This window comes from Lissotriton helveticus, chromosome 7 (assembly GCF_964261635.1).
Source record: "Lissotriton helveticus chromosome 7, aLisHel1.1, whole genome shotgun sequence".
NCBI classification, from domain to species: domain Eukaryota; kingdom Metazoa; phylum Chordata; class Amphibia; order Caudata; family Salamandridae; genus Lissotriton; species Lissotriton helveticus.
In genome coordinates, this window is record NC_136068.1 from 1,690,464,545 (window position 1) to 1,690,482,558 (window position 18,014).

General features: G+C 46.2%; 1 long non-coding RNA gene across 1 annotated transcript in view; it reads left to right on the plus strand.

Annotated features, from left to right (window-relative positions):
* Positions 1-7,685: 7,685 nt before the first annotated feature.
* Positions 7,686-18,014, plus strand: part of LOC144767622 (uncharacterized) — a 94,085-nt gene continuing 83,756 nt past the window's right edge. The window contains exon 1 of the long non-coding RNA XR_013598284.1: positions 7,686-7,778. This is a non-coding gene — a long non-coding RNA (uncharacterized LOC144767622). The remainder of the gene's footprint in view (positions 7,779-18,014) is intronic.

An 18,014-nucleotide genomic window follows, 5' to 3' on the forward strand; every position in this document is an offset into this window, starting at 1 on the left:
TCGTGCCTTTGGGTGAAAACCACATTTGGGAAAATAATTTCGGTTTCAAGTTGTTTTCAAGGACCAGAATGAAATATTGCAAGTGGCAGCCAAATAAAACATTCAAGGCAGTGCTGCCTTAGCAAACAGAGTTCTTTCAGTTCCCATTTGAAGGCATAACAGGATCGTTTGGTTCTGTTTACTGGAGGAACGGGATTCCACATGTTGAATGCCCTTCCTGGCCTTGCCATCTTGAGAAAAGACACAGCGTGGTAATGCAAGGAGGTAGGTTGGTATCCAGCATAGGAAAATATTTGTGTTCCATCAAGGATCCAGTGGACAACTGCAGAGGTTTAACAGAGAAGTTCAATAATCCATAAAATTGTAAGTCAAAATTGCCATTTAACGCGCATTTTGTCAAGTCCCCGGAATTTGTAGATTTTAGAGGCGTTCATGCAAGCAGTTCCTCTATCCACGTCACTAGCCTTCTTAGGGTAACTTTGGCCATTGATTGTAAAGTAAAACGCTTATAATGTCTTTGCATCAACTCTATATGAACTGTTTGGGGTCATATCTCACCCCTAGAAGTGCTAGAACATCCTAGTTTTCTTTGAAGATCGTTATTTCAATTCTCCTATCAATCTAAAAATATTATTATGGCATTGCCTTTTTCCGTTTTTATTATTTCTTTACTTATTTCTACAGATAAATTCACAGAAACCCATCTATTTTTAATGTAGATAATATTTTCTAACTTTTTTTGCTTGAAAAGAATGCAATTGAAAAAGGTCGGAAGAGAGCTGGACAATACAGCTTGGAATGGGAGGTGACCACAGGTGGAGGAGAAGCTGATTTATACTCCACTGTATCACTTTCAACTGTGTATGCTGCTTTGCTCGAGGCTGGTGATGCTGAGATGACAACGCAAGCAAAATGAGGGTTCAGCCTCCCCCAGAAGATGAGTATTGGTATCCTCCCTGTGCTATAGTCATAAAGTGGTTCAACTTCCATTTCATAAAAAGCTTTATCATTTTGTTCTTTTTCTTCTGCATTTCCCCAGATTGGCTATGATTACCATTCAAGAGAAATCTTGTGCAAGATGCAACATCCCAAAGCATTGCTCACAATATGCTGGCCTCTTTCAGTAAGTTGTCACTAATATAGGGTGAGGTCATAGAGGAAATACTACTCTTCTTGGACTGGATGCTAGAAGTTGGTCTTCTTCTTGTTATCTTCTGGTTAGAGGGAAAATGGCATTTTTGAGCGCATTCTCAACATTTATTTAGCTGATCCTAAGTGGCAGAATGCAAGTGATAAAAATTAATAAGTAATCGTAGTCCTTCATTTAGTTTAAGGAAGATTGGAGATCTATGACTCTTGACATAAACTCAACCAAGCTTTGCCCAGACGTGTCTGAGAATGATAGAGTTTGGATGTTGTTACCTTTTGATATCAAAGCCAACTCAATTTGAATATTTAGTTACTATCTTCTGTACTTCATGGATGCCTTTTATTTTTATTCACCTTTGTTATGGAGTATATGAATAGGTTCCTTGAAGTATTAGAACATATCATCTACCCCATAAGATTAGGATAGGACCCCGATGACCTGGAATGAAAAATGATAGAAACACCAGACAAGAGTACTGAAATATGGCAGTTATAGGGGAACGTGACAGAATTAGAAGACAGAAGTAGGTGGAACAACATTATGGGTGTTGTGCTTTTGTAAGACGAAGGTGACAATATGATACAGTTTCTGTCTGCATTCTTGCCAAAAGCATTAGATATGCCATTCAACCTGCCAGAGGACACCCCAGCAGCAATACTGTAAATCCTACACAACTGAAGCTCCCAGACTAGTAATCACATGCCTAAAGAGACACCGAAAATGCAGCATATTATCCATATTGACAAAAAACATGGTCCCTTTCAGTACAAAGATTATAAGATCTTGATTTTCGATGATTTCTCACATGAATACAGTACTCCTCACAAAACATTCCTGTCTCTATGGGCAGCATAGTTATTCTTTAGAGGCTGCTATGATGGTTATTACTGTAGATGGCCGCACAAAGGAATGATATACACTGAGGAACAGGAACACTTTTTATCAACATTAAAAAATTTGGCAATGTACTCTGGATCATCAATTTCCTCACAACATGAAAGAAATGCCATCAGTCAAGCATTATTTTCTTGTTGATTCCTGCATATCATATTGTGTTGTGCGGTCCCAACTTCTCATTGTTACTAGATAACTACCTGCACTCACACTTCATGATACCATAACGGTGGCCTAAGGGTGAACAGCTGACCTGACCTTTGCTACAAACTTATTGTTTTGACACTCCCTCTGCAGTACAGAGTGCACTCGGTACTCTCATACCTAACTAATATTTACAAATAATAGACTATGCAAGCTCAGAATACTTCTAAGAATGACTTGGAAATGCTATCACTCCATGTAAATGACCTAACAAGCCTTGTCAGAAGGAAAAGATTCTCATATCTAGTTACTAAAAACATGGTGTTGTTTTGCTGCGAGGAACACTTATCTCAGCTAGAATCTAATAAATGTAAAGAAGACTGGGTGGGTAAAGTGATCTCCGCATCCAGCTCTCCACAAAGGAAGAGGGGAGTGGCCCTTTTAATCCGAGAGGAACTGGTGCAAAAAAGTATATGATACGACCCATAAGGCCATTATGTTTTTGAAAACCTCTCTATCCAAAAGGCTGTTCTTGTGACTGGGTATTATCCGACAAGGAGTAGACTGGGCTTCTTTTATTTGAGCAGACTTGCTTCCCAAGTCGACCATTCTATAGAAGTCATATGGCGCAGAATGTAGCCCTTGCCCATGTCTTAGATTTTACATACTACCCTCTGTAACACTGACTGACGTCTCCTATCTGACCTAATGGAGGCCCATTCACTAGCAGTTCTGTGGGGACTGACCAAACCATCAGGGAGACAATACACTTTATTGCCGTGCGTACATGGAACTGAAACACATATGGATTATTTCATTATGACCAGTTCACTACCCCTAATCTTTGCTACTGCTTCATATTGGAGCGTGATATCTGAGATCACCCCAACTGCTCCAAAGTGATGCTAAAATACAACAAAATCAAGTGACAAAAAGAAAATGCAAAACTATATGAAAGACTATGAGATCGTGATTGAACATGGTATTTATTTATTAATCACAGAGTTTTATATAGCACTGGCCTGACCCGAGCGCTTCACAACAGTTTTTGAGCAGGAGCCATAAAATAAAGCAATATTCTACATATAGATTCGGAAGTCCATGTGTGCTGAGCAGCATTGAGGTAGTCCGTGAGTCTTGAGATATCCTCGTAGAGTTCACAGTTTCTTGGGTTGAACCACTTATGGGGGGGGGGGGAGCGGTTAGTGGTCAAATAACACGGAGGAGGTAAGTCTTAGAGCTACAATGTCTAGGAGAGACTGTGTTTAAGTGTTCATACTATCAAACAATCTGTGCCACTGGCAAGGCCTTTGAGAGGAGACAGTTAATGAAAGACTCAACTTTATTGCAATCGACGATTACAAAATTAGACAAACCTGGAAAGGGAAAATAAGGAGTTGATGGCGAAATACTATACTCACCAATATCCGGATCTTCTGAAAGCTATTATAGAGGCAAAATCTAAACTTAACTTCATCTTCACCTTGAAGGCAGAGTAGGCACTAAAATGCAAACAATATGGACAAGGCTAAAAAACTGGTTGGCCATTGGTTGTGCAGTCAAAGCAGGACACCTCATCCAGGACAATCCCGCAGTTAGAAACAAGGATAGTAGACTAATGACCAACCAGATGGACATTTCCATGGAGGTTGCATCCTTCTTTGCATCGCTTTATACAGCTGAAGCGGACTATTCACTCCAGCATGAAAATTACTTTTTGGATAGTCTCCTCCTTCCATGATTAAAAGCCTCGGGATGGATTCCCAATCAAGTTTTACAAAGTTAACCCACACGTTGTTGCTCCTGTGCTCTGCTAGGACTTTTCTGAAATAGTAGGAGAGAGTGTTCTGTGACTCAAATTCTACAAAGCAATCATCACCCTCATACCAAAACTAGGGAATGATTTAATACAATATAAAATTGATTGAGTAAGGTGCTAACCACTAGAATGCAAAACTCCATACCTCTACTGATGCACAGGAACTAATCTGATGTTGTCCTTGGGAGATCTTACACACATTACATGAGAATTCTTATGTCCTTGATGTGGAAACAGAAATGAACTGAAAGAGAAACCTGTGCAGTGTCTTCGGATGCTGAGAAAGCCTTCAATCGGGTTGGTTGACTATACATGTTTTGTATACAGGCTGGAGCTGGTCTAGGACCCAAGTTCATTCAGGAAATTACCTGGCTTTACTGTGAGGCTGCTGCAACAGTGACCTTTGGATGTTTCATCTACAATTTATGTAAATACAGAGAAGCATTAGACAGGGTTGCTTCCTGGCTCCCCTCTTCCTGTTGTAGCTTAAACCTCTGGTAATAGTGATTAAAAAATCAGCAGGTGTGGAATGTATAGATTGAGTAGTGGGAGGAATAAAAAGGTTACTATGAGAGGATGACATGTTACTGATGCTCTCCAATCCCACCCTCCTGCTTGTGAGGCTGCTTAGAGATCATTTCCAAGTTTCTCAGATTCTGTGGGTACAAAATCAATTAAGTTAAAAGAACCCCCCCTGAATTCTTTAGCAGCCCAATCATCAATATCGGATCTCCCTTTTAAATCGGTATCAACCAAACTGAAGTATTTGGGAATTTGGTTGAACCAAAAACACTGCCATGACGATTGTGGGTAATTCCTCTGTTTTGCTGGATAGAACAACACTTGATTTTGTTAAATGTAGTAAATTACAATTTCTGCTTTGGGAGAGAGTACAAATGATAAAGATGGTGGTATCTCGCTGATTAAACTATGTCTGCTATATCCTTTAGACCACACTTTGGGTAATGGGAGGCTCAAATGATGCACAGTTTGACGCTGATAAAGGACAGGAGTTGAGATATTTACAGCTAAAACACTGTCTGACCAGTTAGACCAGTTAACTTGATAGAATACCTTTTAGCATCCGGGAATCTCTTCTTTACTTATACCTCAAGTGATGGTGGATTAATTTCTGTAGCGGCCGGTGTCAGAGGAGAGTGGCAAGGAAGGGGGAGAGGAGACACCAACGAAAAAATTGGGGGGGGAAATGAACTTACCTGCTACCTGCAGCCAGCTACATCGCCTTTTTCTGCTCCTCTTGTGTCTCCACTGCAGGCACAGGCTTCCAGACTCCCCTACGGCCAATCCTGAAGCTGCTGTCATGCATGATAGCAGCTTCGGGATTGGCCTGAACGCCCTCGATTTGCACTCCCAGGGAGACTGGGAGCCTGTGATTGTTGTCTCCAACCCGGCAACACAGCTTGGGTTGGAAACAGCTTCAGTGTGCATGTTTGTTTGGCCGACCTGAGATGGCAGCCAAACCGGCATGCGCACTGATATCAGTGCTTACCAGTCCCCCTTGGTGCATGTCATCCCCCCACCCCCCCAAGATTTAGCTGGGAAACAAAAGAAAAGGATAATAAACCCAAGTTTATTATCGTTTTATTTTTATTCATTTATTACGCTGCTAGCGGGGGTGGCATACCTCTGCCATAGCAGAGGAGCCACTGCTGAGTAATTTCTGGTCGCTACTGCCTATTGATTAAAGATGTTCATTCTAGACAACCGAGACCATATATGGAAGAAGTCTGGCAAGCCAAGCTGCCCTCTGGGTACACCAATCAATAATGGCTGGAAATACTATAAACTCACAATGGAGAGATTACAGGAACCTCGTTTGAAGTTTCATCTCCTTGTACTGTTATATGGGTGGCATTGGGCTCCACTCAAACTCCTCAGGGCCAACTTCAGTCTCAACTCCAACCAGCCGCGGCCGGTAGTGGGTTTACCTGCCGGGCGGTGATGTGGGGAGGGGGAGGGGCAGGGTGGGGGGTAGTAATTTATGGATTACGGACTTTAAAAGGTAAGTAACCATAAAAATAAATAAAACAAATTTTGTTGCACACACTGCATCGCATTTGGTGATGCAGCGTGTGCAACAAAATTCGTTTTATTTATTTTTATGGTTACTTACCTTTTAAAGTCCGTAATCCATGCATTACTACCCCCCACCCTGCCCCTCCCCCTCCCCACGTCACCGCCCAGCCCGTACCCCCACGTCGCGGCTGACTCCAACAGCTGGAGATGCGGTGGACTGGAGGCGGACAAAGTGCACTTAATCTGGTCCTGCCTTAACCAGAATGGACATATTCTGGCAAAAAAAGGCCAGATTATGGGTAATCTGGTATTTGAGCAGCTGAAATTTTTGTGAAATGATAAAAACTTGGGGAGAAGAGGAAAGGAAGGAAGTTAGGGCATTTTCACTTTTTGTGACGTTCCGTGGCGCAGAAGCCTGCATGTTATCAGGCAGCACTAAACCACTTTTTTTGGTTTAATGCTGCCTGATAAATATCAGTCCCTTTAACGCAGTGTTCTGCGTTAAAGGGGCGGGCGATATGTGTTGCTAGTGGCAGTCCCAGCAACATCCATGGCCTTTTGACACTGCCCCAGATTTACGAGAAATCGTAAATCTGAGGCAGCGCCAAAAGCTTACGCCTCCCCAGGGGAGGTGTAAGGGAGGCGCAACCAGGAGAAATATCTTTATTTCTCCTCGTTTTTCCTTTTTCTATGCAGCACACATAGAAAGAGGAAAAGCCTCTTGTGATTATTTTTGTACAGAAAGGTTTCCCTTCCTGAACAAAAATAAACATCCTCGCAACGCAGGCACCCTTGCACCATTGTGCAAAGGTGCCTACGTTGGTGCAGGCAGCCCATTGTGCGCCGGCGCAGGGGAAAATTACAGGAATGAACCGTATCCCTTCTCTTTTGCCGTAGGCAAGCGCAGCAGGAAGGCCTGCTGCGCTTCCCTACGGCAAAACCAAATAAATGAGGCCCTTGGAATTTCGATGAGCCTTATAGCTATGGTTACTGGTCCCATTGGAATTTGCAACCTATAATAAGGGACTTAGTCTGACGGACCCTCCCTCTCACTACACCCGACCATTCTCACTGAGGCTTCCTGCCTTTTTCTTGGATGTCACTTTCACCCCTCATCCATAGAAAATGCCCTAACTTCCTTCCTTTCCTCTTCTCCCCTATCACGCCATTCTTGTCTGTCTCGACCCCTTTACTTTCCCTCACGCATACCACCTTTCTCCCTAATACATGCCACCGTTTCTCTTTCCTCTTTCCTCTCTCCAATTCTCGTTCATCCTTTAACCCCGCGCTTTTTCCTCGCCGTACCTCATGTCCCATCTTCTTCCCTTGATTCTTTTTTTCTGCCATTTTCTCTCAGTGTGGACCCCTCGGCTCTTTTGCTCTCTCACACCAAATACCCAATTGTCTTCCCTTTCCTCTCTTCGTGTGCGACGCCCACTCCTTTCCGGTTCTCTCTGACCTCTCACCTCGCCTTCACCCTGTCATCCCCATCTTGTCTCATGCAGGGGGCCCTGTTTTGGGACGCTGTGATCCAGACCAGACTGACTCTGGCCTGACCCAGGCCTTGTTTACAGTACACCGCCGGTGCTTACAGGGTACACATGTCTGACAGGGGCGCGGCCTGCTTGTTTAGCATTAGAAACACAACCGAGCTCTGTCTACAGATCTACTACTTACTGTCTTACCTGTCCTTGGAGGGGACTGGAAGAGCTCTGACAGCATCTCTGACAAAAAGTAAGTCTGTACGTTGTGTCTGTCTGTCTGTCTCTCATAGTATGTCAGGCAACTAACCTTGCATGTATTAACTTATTTATTCACAAATAATTCATTTTATTTTTCTGACTAGACCTATATCTTATGAGCTTTCAGACCCGGCCTGTAAAAGCTCCTTAACTTGACCGTATACGTTGCGTGCTGCTGGAAGGCGGTATCATTAGCTTTAGGGTGCGGGATAGCGCCTTCTTTGGTTTCTAGGCGCTAGAATGGGCATGATAACGGTATCCCAGTGCGTAGCTGTGTGTAGTTCTAGGGCTGGAGGCATCGCATCAGCTCTGGGCAGTACCCGCTGGAAAGGATGAGAATTGCAGGGGGGGGGGGCGCGAGGTGGAGAGAGACGGGGGGGGGGGGCGGTCCTGCACCCCGACAGAGGGCAGAGATAAGATAGGTGGGTCTCGGTCAAGCCGGTTGGCTGCGTCAGCATGGGCAATGAGTTCTCTAATCTGGGCTACGCCACACTGTGTGATCCTGGCAAGTTGGGTTATCTTCAGGGCAAGTTGGGTTATCTATCTTCAGGTACCTTGGAGGCCTTAAGTGTAAAAGTGGGTATGAGACAGCAACAGGTACACGCTCAGTAATGCACTATTAAAACCTGGAAATGCGCAATCGCTCTTAAATAATGGCTTGCTCACAATGCGCAAGTCACAAGCCCATCTAAGTAGGTTGTTCTAATATATACATAACATTTTTGCTGACAGGTTACTTTTGCAGTTATAAGTGTCTGCCTGACATTGCCAACGCAAGAAAACGGCTTCCTTCTGTGTACTCACAGGCATTTTCCAAGGATTGCTATTTCATTCTCAGTATCAGGACTTTCCAGTAGACCCACTGCTCAGGAATCAGGAATGTCCCTTGTATGGTTTTATGACAATGCTCCCTACCCTGAGTTACCCAACTGCAAGGCTGTATGGTATGTTGACATTTCAATGGCGCGTTTGAGCACCAGTCCTGTGTGTGTGCTCTGGGACCAGGGATCGTGAGCCGGGCATTGTGGGCTGAAGGGGAGCTCCAAGTGGACCCTCAGTGGGAAAAGAACTACGTGTGGGTGACGTACACTCGGCAGTGGTGGCAGCTTGTGTCTGAATCAGAGTTGCAGTGTAGAACTGTTCCTTGTCCTTGCATTGACATCTTTAAGGCTGTGAAGGATCTGGTAGCGAAGCGAACTTCCTCTGTAGTGGTGAGTTCCACCTCCCACTGTGAATCCCTGGCTGCGTATTTTCTGGGGAAAGTCCAAATAATCTATCGGGCATTCCCTAACACAGGGATCGACCTGGGAAGTTCTAATGCGACGCCACACTCCACCACCCTGCTTTCCTTTCCCCCTCTTTCCTTAGATGGGTTTGACAAACTCGCTTTGCGAATTAAATCTGGTTCTCCATCCGATCCAGTTAGACCTGCTCTGTTTAGAGAGCAGGCCTTTATGGGGCGCACCGTCGTGTGTTCCCTTGTCAACCTATCTTTGGAGGCAGGGGTGGCTCCAACTAAGTGGAAGCAGGCGGTGGTGTCTCCCATCCTCAAAAAGCCTTCCTTGGACCCATCTAAGCCCGAAAACTATCGTCCCATCTCGCTGCTGCCTTGGCCGGCGAAGATAACAGCGGCCCATGTCAACTTGGCCCTGTCTGAGTATCTTGCACGAACCAATGTCCTCGACCCCACACAAAACGGCTTCCGTGCTGGGCACAGCACGGAGACCGCCCTCCTTGTGATGGTGGAACATCTCCGTGCGGTGCTGGATGCTGGACAGACGGCGGCGCTGATATTGTTAGATCTCAGCGCCGCCTTCGACACAGTCTCTCACAGCATCCTCCTGCATCGGCTCGAGGAGATAGGTGTCGGCGGACAGGCTCTACAGTGGTTCCGCTCCTACCTTGGCAATCGTTCCTTCTGTGTTTCCATCTCTCCCTTCAAGTCCAACTTCCAACCACTGGCCATGGGGGTTCCGCAGGGATCCTCGCTGAGTCCCACGTTGTTTAATCTCTATGTGAGACCGCTAGCTGATGTCGCTAGGCAGTGGGGCCTAACTTTGGTCTCATATGCCGACGACACACAGCTGGCGGTTACTCTCAGCGGGGATGCGGAAGTAGATGCCCCCAGGTTTCAGGATGAATTGAAGGCGGTGGCTAGCTGGTTGACAGGAAACTGTCTCCAGCTGAATGCCACTAAAACAGAAGTCATGGTTGTCGGTAGGGGAGCGGAACTCTGGGGTGATCAATGGTGGCCATCTGAGCTGGGACCATCCCCGGTGCCGGTTTTGGAGCTGAAAAATCTGGGAGTGTGGATAGACTCGGGTCTGACCTTCGTAGGACACACTAAAAGAACAGCGGCCTGTTGCTTTGGTCTGTTGAGAGGCTTAAGACCTGTTCTTAAGTACTTTGATGCCCCAACTAGACAGTTAGTAATCCAGGCCACTGTCATCTCTCGCCTGGATTACGCGAGTTCTCTTCTCGTCGGGGCCAATCAGGCTGAGCTTACCCGATTACAACGGGTACAAAATGCCGCAGCCAGGGCGATTGTCGGCCTCCCTAAATTCTGCTCGGTGGCGAATGTTCTTCGCTCCCTACATTGGCTCCCAATAAGGAAGCGTATTCTTTTCAAGGTACTCTGCCTGGCTTTTAAGATCTTGAGAGGCATTGGCCCTGAAATCTTGTCTGGCTCTCTTTCCCTCTATGTTCCTACTCGTACTCTTCGCTCCCAAGGCCAGGCCCTGGTTGTAGTCCCCAGATACAGGCTTTGCCGCATGGGCGGCCGCTCCTTTGGTGTAAAGGCGGCCTCAGCCTGGAACTCTCTCCCGGTGGAATTGCGCCTGTTAGAGGATCTTATGGCTTTTAGGAAAGCCTTGAAAACATTCCTGTTTTAGTTTTTCACCCCAGTCTCTGTTATGTGCTTAGAGTGGTCCCCCCTGGTCCTCTCTTTTTAGCTGTGTTATGTTTTTTATGCACTCTCTTGTCAAATGCGCCAGGACGCTCCTTAGCTGGAGTAGCTGTGCGCACAATAAAAACCTATAACATAACATAACATAACATAACTTACTGGCCTAAAGTTCTGCCAAGGTTGTGTTGCCACGCCCCTTCTGCTTTTTTCTGAGTACATGACCACTGCAGGTGTGTATGATAGGTGTAAATGACTAGTGCAGGTGTGTAGGATAGGTGTCCATGACCAGTGCAGGTGTATTTGATGAGATGTGTATGATAGGTGTACATGACAAGCACAGATGTGTGTGATAGGTGCACATGACTAGTGCAGGTGTGTAGGATAGGTGCACATGACTAGTGCAGGTGTGTAGGATAGGTGTACATGACTAGTGCAGGTGTGTAGGATAGGTGTACATGACAAGTGCAGGTGTGTAGGATAGGTGTCCATGACCAGTGCAGGTGTGTATGATAGGTGTTTATGATAGGTGTACATGACCAGTGCAGGTGTGTAGGATAGGTGTCCATGACCAGTGCAGGTGTGTAGGATAGGTGTCCATGACCAGTGCAGGTGTGTAGGATAGGTGTCCATGACCAGTGCAGGTGTATTTGATAGATGTGTATGATAGGTGCACATGACTAGTGCAGGTGTGTAGGATAGGTGCACATGACTAGTGCAGGTGTGTAGGATAGGTGTACATGACAAGTGCAGGTGTGTAGGATAGGTGCACATGACTAGTGCAGGTGTGTAGGATAGGTGCACATGACTAGTGCAGGTGTGTAGGATAGGTGTCCATGACCAGTGCAGGTGTGTAGGATAGGTGTCCATGATCAGTGCAGGTGTGTATGATAGGTGTTTATGATAGGTGTACATGACCAGTGCAGGTGTGTAGGATAGGTGCACATGACAAGTGAATGTGTGTAGGATAGGTGTCCATGACCAGTGCAGGTGTGTAGGATAGGTGTCCATGACCAGTGCAGGTGTGTAGGATAGGTGTCCATGACCAGTGAAGGTGTGTATGATAGGTGTTTATGATAGGTGTACATGACCAGTGCAGGTGTGTAGGATAGGTGTCATGACCAGTGCAGGTGTGTAGGATAGGTGTCCATGACCAGTGCAGGTGTGTAGGATAGGTGTCCATGACCAGTGCAGGTGTGTAGGATAGGTGTCCATGACCAGTGCAGGTGTATTTGATAGATGTGTATGATAGGTGCACATGACTAGTGCAGGTGTGTAGGATAGGTGCACATGACTAGTGCAGGTGTGTAGGATAGGTGTACATGACAAGTGCAGGTGTGTAGGATAGGTGCACATGACTAGTGCAGGTGTGTAGGATAGGTGCACATGACTAGTGCAGGTGTGTAGGATAGGTGTCCATGACCAGTGCAGGTGTGTAGGATAGGTGTCCATGATCAGTGCAGGTGTGTATGATAGGTGTTTATGATAGGTGTACATGACCAGTGCAGGTGTGTAGGATAGGTGCACATGACAAGTGAATGTGTGTAGGATAGGTGTCCATGACCAGTGCAGGTGTGTAGGATAGGTGTCCATGACCAGTGCAGGTGTGTAGGATAGGTGTCCATGACCAGTGCAGGTGTGTATGATAGGTGTTTATGATAGGTGTACATGACCAGTGCAGGTGTGTAGGATAGGTGTCATGACCAGTGCAGGTGTGTAGGATAGGTGTCCATGACCAGTGCAGGTGTGTAGGATAGGTGTCCATGACCAGTGCAGGTGTGTATGATAGGTGTGTATGATAGGTGTACATGACCAGTGCAGGTGTGTATGATAGGTGCACATGACTAGTGCAGGTGTGTAGGATAGGTGTACATGACAAGTGCAGGTGTGTCGGATAGGTGTCCATGACCAGTGCAGGTGTGTAGGATAGGTGTACATGACCACTGCAGGTGTGTATGATAGGTGTACATGACTAGTGCAGGTGTGTAGGATAGGTTTACATGACAAGTGCAGGTATGTAGGATAGGTGTCCATGACCAGTGCAGGTGTGTAGGATAGGTGCACATGACAAGTGAATGTGTGTAGGATAGGTGTCCATGACCAGTGCAGGTGTGTAGGATAGGTGTCCATGACCAGTGCAGGTGTGTAGGATAGGTGTCCATGACCAGTGCAGGTGTGTATGATAGGTGTTTATGATAGGTGTACATGACCAGTGCAGGTGTGTAGGATAGGTGTCATGACCAGTGCAGGTGTGTAGGATAGGTGTCCATGACCAGTGCAGGTGTGTAGGATAGGTGTCCAAGACCAGTGCAGGTGTGTATGATAGGTGTGTATGATAGGTGTACATGACCAGTGCAGGTGTGTATGATAGGTGCACATGACTAGTGCAGGTGTGTAGGATAGGTGTACATGACAAGTGCAGGTGTGTCGGATAGGTGTCCATGACCAGTGCAGGTGTGTAGGATAGGTGTACATGACCACTGCAGGTGTGTATGATAGGTGTACATGACTAGTGCAGGTGTGTAGGATAGGTTTACATGACAAGTGCAGGTATGTAGGATAGGTGTCCATGACCAGTGCAGGTGTGTAGGATAGGTAGATGACAGTGTGAGCCAGAGGAGCATGTGGGCTGTATGGGGATCTCTCAATGGAATCCATGTTGGATTGTCACTGACTGTTTCACATACATTGAGGATAGCAGGAGCCTGCCAGACATACATTGCATACTGCTTGCATTCCTGAGGCTCTTGTGGAACAATAGGCTCTGATATGTAGGGGTGAAGAGAGAGCTGCCTGATGAAGTGCACAAGAGACCACGTGCTAGGATTCTGCCTTTTGTCCCTCGCTAAGGTACAACCATTACTCTGGATGGAGGCTGTGAGAGGGTGGGGACTGCAGTTTCTTTAGTAGGGCAGGATGAACCCTTCAGGTGTGGGCCTGCCTTTCTTACGCCAGGGGTGCTGACCCAAAAGGCTGATACGTGTCTGGTGGGTGGGCTTCACTCCTCTTTGTGCTCACAAGAAAGGCTACCTTCCTTGTATGCCCCCTCATCACCCCTCTGCTTCTAAAGCATCACTTGAAGACAAACACTGTCTGTCCTCCAGGGTTGAAAGACACACAAAGTAAGAGAGCTGCTTCAAACCAGCTCCAAAACAGAGTTCCAATAATCAGCAACCTGTGTCTATAGAACAGGCATAAGAGAAAGGCAGACCAGACACAAATGATCTAGAATTTCTCTTGACCAGGATAGGTGACCTCCAGCAGAGTGCTGGGAAACATTTGAGATCCACAGTATTCCACAGGTGAGGAGACATCCCCTGAAGAAACCTGCAACTATTTGCTGGTGGAGAGCTGTGGGTCTGCTTTGAAGAGGAGACAGCCTGGCCTGCTGAGAGAGAGTGGAGAGGTTACCCAGGGAGGATGAAGTCTGCACAGAGGAGCTGTCCAGCTACAGCAGCCTTGAGGAGCTGCTGCCCAGAAGAAGGGGGCTGCACCTTTCACATGCTGCCAATGATAGAGACAACACAACTAAAAACCATCACACTCCGACAAGTGTGACAATTCGGACTATTTCAGTACCCCAAAGCTATAAGAAAGGCTTGGCGGCAGGTAATAGTCATTTTTATTGTATTTTGAATTAATAATTAACTTTTGTTGTGCTCATCTCTAAATTAGCCAGACAGCACCACCTTGTGGCAGACTGTCACAGGAGCCGGTGTTGACAATTCGGTGCCGAGCACCTGAAACCAATAGCTCAAATTAAGCACTGCACCAGAAGCTCACTTGCATAGAAGAACTTGTGACTGCATCCCTGTGGTAAACCCAAGACCTACTGTGCACAAGTGTCATGTTGCAAAAAGAGGATTCTTCCAGCGCCCTCCAGTGCACTCTACAGCCAGGGCTGGTTGTCGCTGCCCTATGACCCTTGACTCCCAGAGTCGTGCTGGAAAACATGGAGCGGGGGCTCCTGGGACCACCTCTAGTCCTCTTATGTACTCTTGTAACTTCGCCAACAGACCTGTAGCTGGGGTTTCACCTTCGAGTGAATGTCAGGTGTTTTGTTTAGGACTGAATCACACTGGAGACTGAGGGGCAGATTTACAATGAAAGTGACTCAGGGCATCCCACAAGCCATTTGGCTGCGCTGCACTGAGTCACTTTCAAAGCACAGGGATGCGACATATTTACAACAATATGTTGCATCTTTGTGCTTCCCCCTTCGCTGGCGCACCAACTGCAGCCATGCCCCGGCGAAGGCACGCTTGCACCATGGTGCAAGGATGTCTGCGTCTTGGAGAGATTGTTTTTGGGCAGGAAGGTGCACCTTTCTGCACAAAAACAATCACTGCAGGCATTTTCCTCTTTCAATGCTTGCTGTAGAATGCAGCACACATTGAAAGAGGAAAAAATGAAGAGAAATGAAAACATTTCTCCTCGTTGCGCCTCCCTACGCCTCCCCAGGGGAGGCGTAGCATTCAGACGCATTTCCAGATTTACGATTTGTCGTACATCTGGAAATGTGTCTCCTTCCATGGGTGTTGTGTGGAAACACTCACAACAACACCCATGCAGCGCCCCTTTTACGCAAAGGGCTGCGTGTAAAGGGGCCATATTTACAAGGACAGGAAAAACCACGCAGGCTGGTTTTTTCTGTCCTTGTAAATATGGAGTAGTAAGATATGCCACCAGTACGTCACAAAAAGTGACGTACTGGTGGCGCAGGGGGCTTGTAAATCTGCCCCTGAATTACTTCTCCAGCTCACCTGTAGGAGCTGCAACATTGCTACTCACATTCAGGAAGAGGCTGGGTCGGGTGCAGGAACCACAACCTGCAGGCACTGCCACTGCTCAGTAGACTGTTGGTATCCTTGAGGACTTGTTCTGATTCTGTAATATTTAACTGGTGGGGTGCAAGCACAAGAGGCGAACCTGCGGGTCACAGTAACCTACTTGCATTATCTACTGTACGCGGGCACCTGGGTCGTTCCCTCGGCATCTCCTTTTAAATGCTTTTCCTGTAGTTATACCTTAAGTTCTTTATCTTGTATTGAATAAGACGTATATTTAATTAGTTCATCTTTTTGTAAGAACAATCTCTGGGCTTGATATTCGTTATTAAAAGCGATTGTGCTGAAAGTTGAGTTTTAAGCAGTGATTAATTTGTAAAAAAAAAAAAAAAACATAAGCGCCAGATCCCTCATCAGGAGGCAGTTTGCACCACACATTGCTCCGCTGCCTATGACAGCACTAACACAACTACTAACCATCACACTCCTACAAGTGTGACAATTCAGATTATGCTGTAAGAATGGCTTGGGTGGCAGTTATTAGTCATTGTTAACTCATTTTCAAAAATAAACAGCTGTCTTTCATCAATAAATTAAGCAGAGATCGCCTCCATGTGGTAGGCTGTTATAAGTAAAGGTGCCGAGCACCGTAAACCATCGGCTCAAATTAAGCACTGGCTCTAAGTCTCTAAACAGGCACCACCTCCCTGAGGAAGCCTTGGACTGCTCGTGTCTCTACCCTGAGGGTCAACTGCTAAAGAGGCAGACTTGGTGCTCAGTTATTAGTGGCCATAGTGGATCCGATCCTGGGACATCAGTGGTGAAAGGACTCGACCCCCCACTGTTGGGGTCCATCAGTACCTGACTGGCCTATCGGACAGCGTGTGGGCTAGTTTTATGGCCCCATCATGGCTCACAGGACCAACAAAAACCCAGATTGCACGATTGCTCTTTGGAGCCGGCCCATCTGGCAGTGCCAGCCTGCCTGGAAGGCCAGTCCAACACAGGGGCCCAACAACCTTCTCTACAGGGGCCCTGGGCTGATTTTCTTACATAATTTCCAACTTTTGAGAGGAGCAACTGTAGACGCCTTGTGACCTCTCAGACGTGTGTAGATGATGAATGGAATGCTTAATCGTAAACCTCACAGCTGCTGCGACGTGAGTCACAGAAGCCTACGGAGATCTGAAAGGGACAGTAATATTCAGAGTGATGGAGGGCTCATTATGCGGCAGGAAGGGACACATTATGAAGCATAGTGTGGCACATTCTGAGGCAGTATTATTTCGCAGGTTTATTATGTAAACACATAATATTACCATCTGAGCAAAGCCTGAACCTCATTAGCACGAGTTTAACCCCTGAATACATTACAGAAAGTTGACCCGGTGACTTTAAAAGAGCTGCCATTTCGCTGCAGCGTGTGCTGCTATTTTTGGTAGTGCCTTTTCATCCATTTTAGATAAAAATTGTTTATGTTGAAATCGGCAAATGTAAGCACCAAATGGTAAATGATGTGGCATGTGGCAGGAAACGCCTGCCATAGCGTCTCATAATTCCATAATCCCAGTGGCCTTGGTTTTATTTCACGCTCCCATGACTTCCTTTAAAGGCATTCCCCCAAAAAACAACATTTTCAGGCACCTCCTGTACACTGTATTATGATCTCTTACTCTAACACCGTAGAAAGGTAGCTTTTATTTAATTAAACATTGAACTTGCAATGTTTCCGCTTTGGCACGTGAAGCTGCATGGATGTTTGGGAAGGAGGCGTGAGCCGTGCTGAGTTTCTAGTGAGAGGAGTTTGGAAATGAGGCGTATGCTTGAGAAAACATCTGTGGGACAAGTACTGATTTGACCTTCAATACAAGTGAAGCAAGACTTCAACACCCACAATGCGCCGGTTTCTAATACAAAACGCGTTTCCGGCTGACATGGAGTGAAGTGACAATCCGGGCCCTGCAGCTGATTTGTAAGGTTACCAGGGGGCTCCTCTTCACCAAAGGTGCAAATCTCACTTCAAGGATTTCGGTTGAGAGCCAAATTATTCATGGGATTTGTAGTCTTGGCGCAATTCATTAGATTTTTGGGACTTTAATATGTATTCATTACTACCGAAATGAAAGTTGTTCGTTTTTGCACCTAGAGGAATAAAAGTTTCAACCAGCCCTGTAGAAATTCAAATGTTCGCCCTGAGCAGTTTCTGCAAGCCTTTGCAGCTGTGGATGTAGAACCCAGATTAGACCTGAGCAAAGATAGGAACTTGTGATCTACCTTCGACACCTCCATCTCTGCAGCAAATTCACGAACCCACTTAGCTCTCTTACTGGGATGTGACCTGCAGCCTACACGCAGCGCACTACAGCAGATACAGTAACCACCCGGACTACGGGCCCGATTCACAGAACTATTTTAAGACAAAATCCTAAACTTACTACCATTTTCGTATTCACAGAAGGCACTTACTCATTTTGGTTTTCACAGAAGTTAGGAGTCCTAACTTTAGGACTCCTAAATGCCTTCTGTGAATACCAAAAGT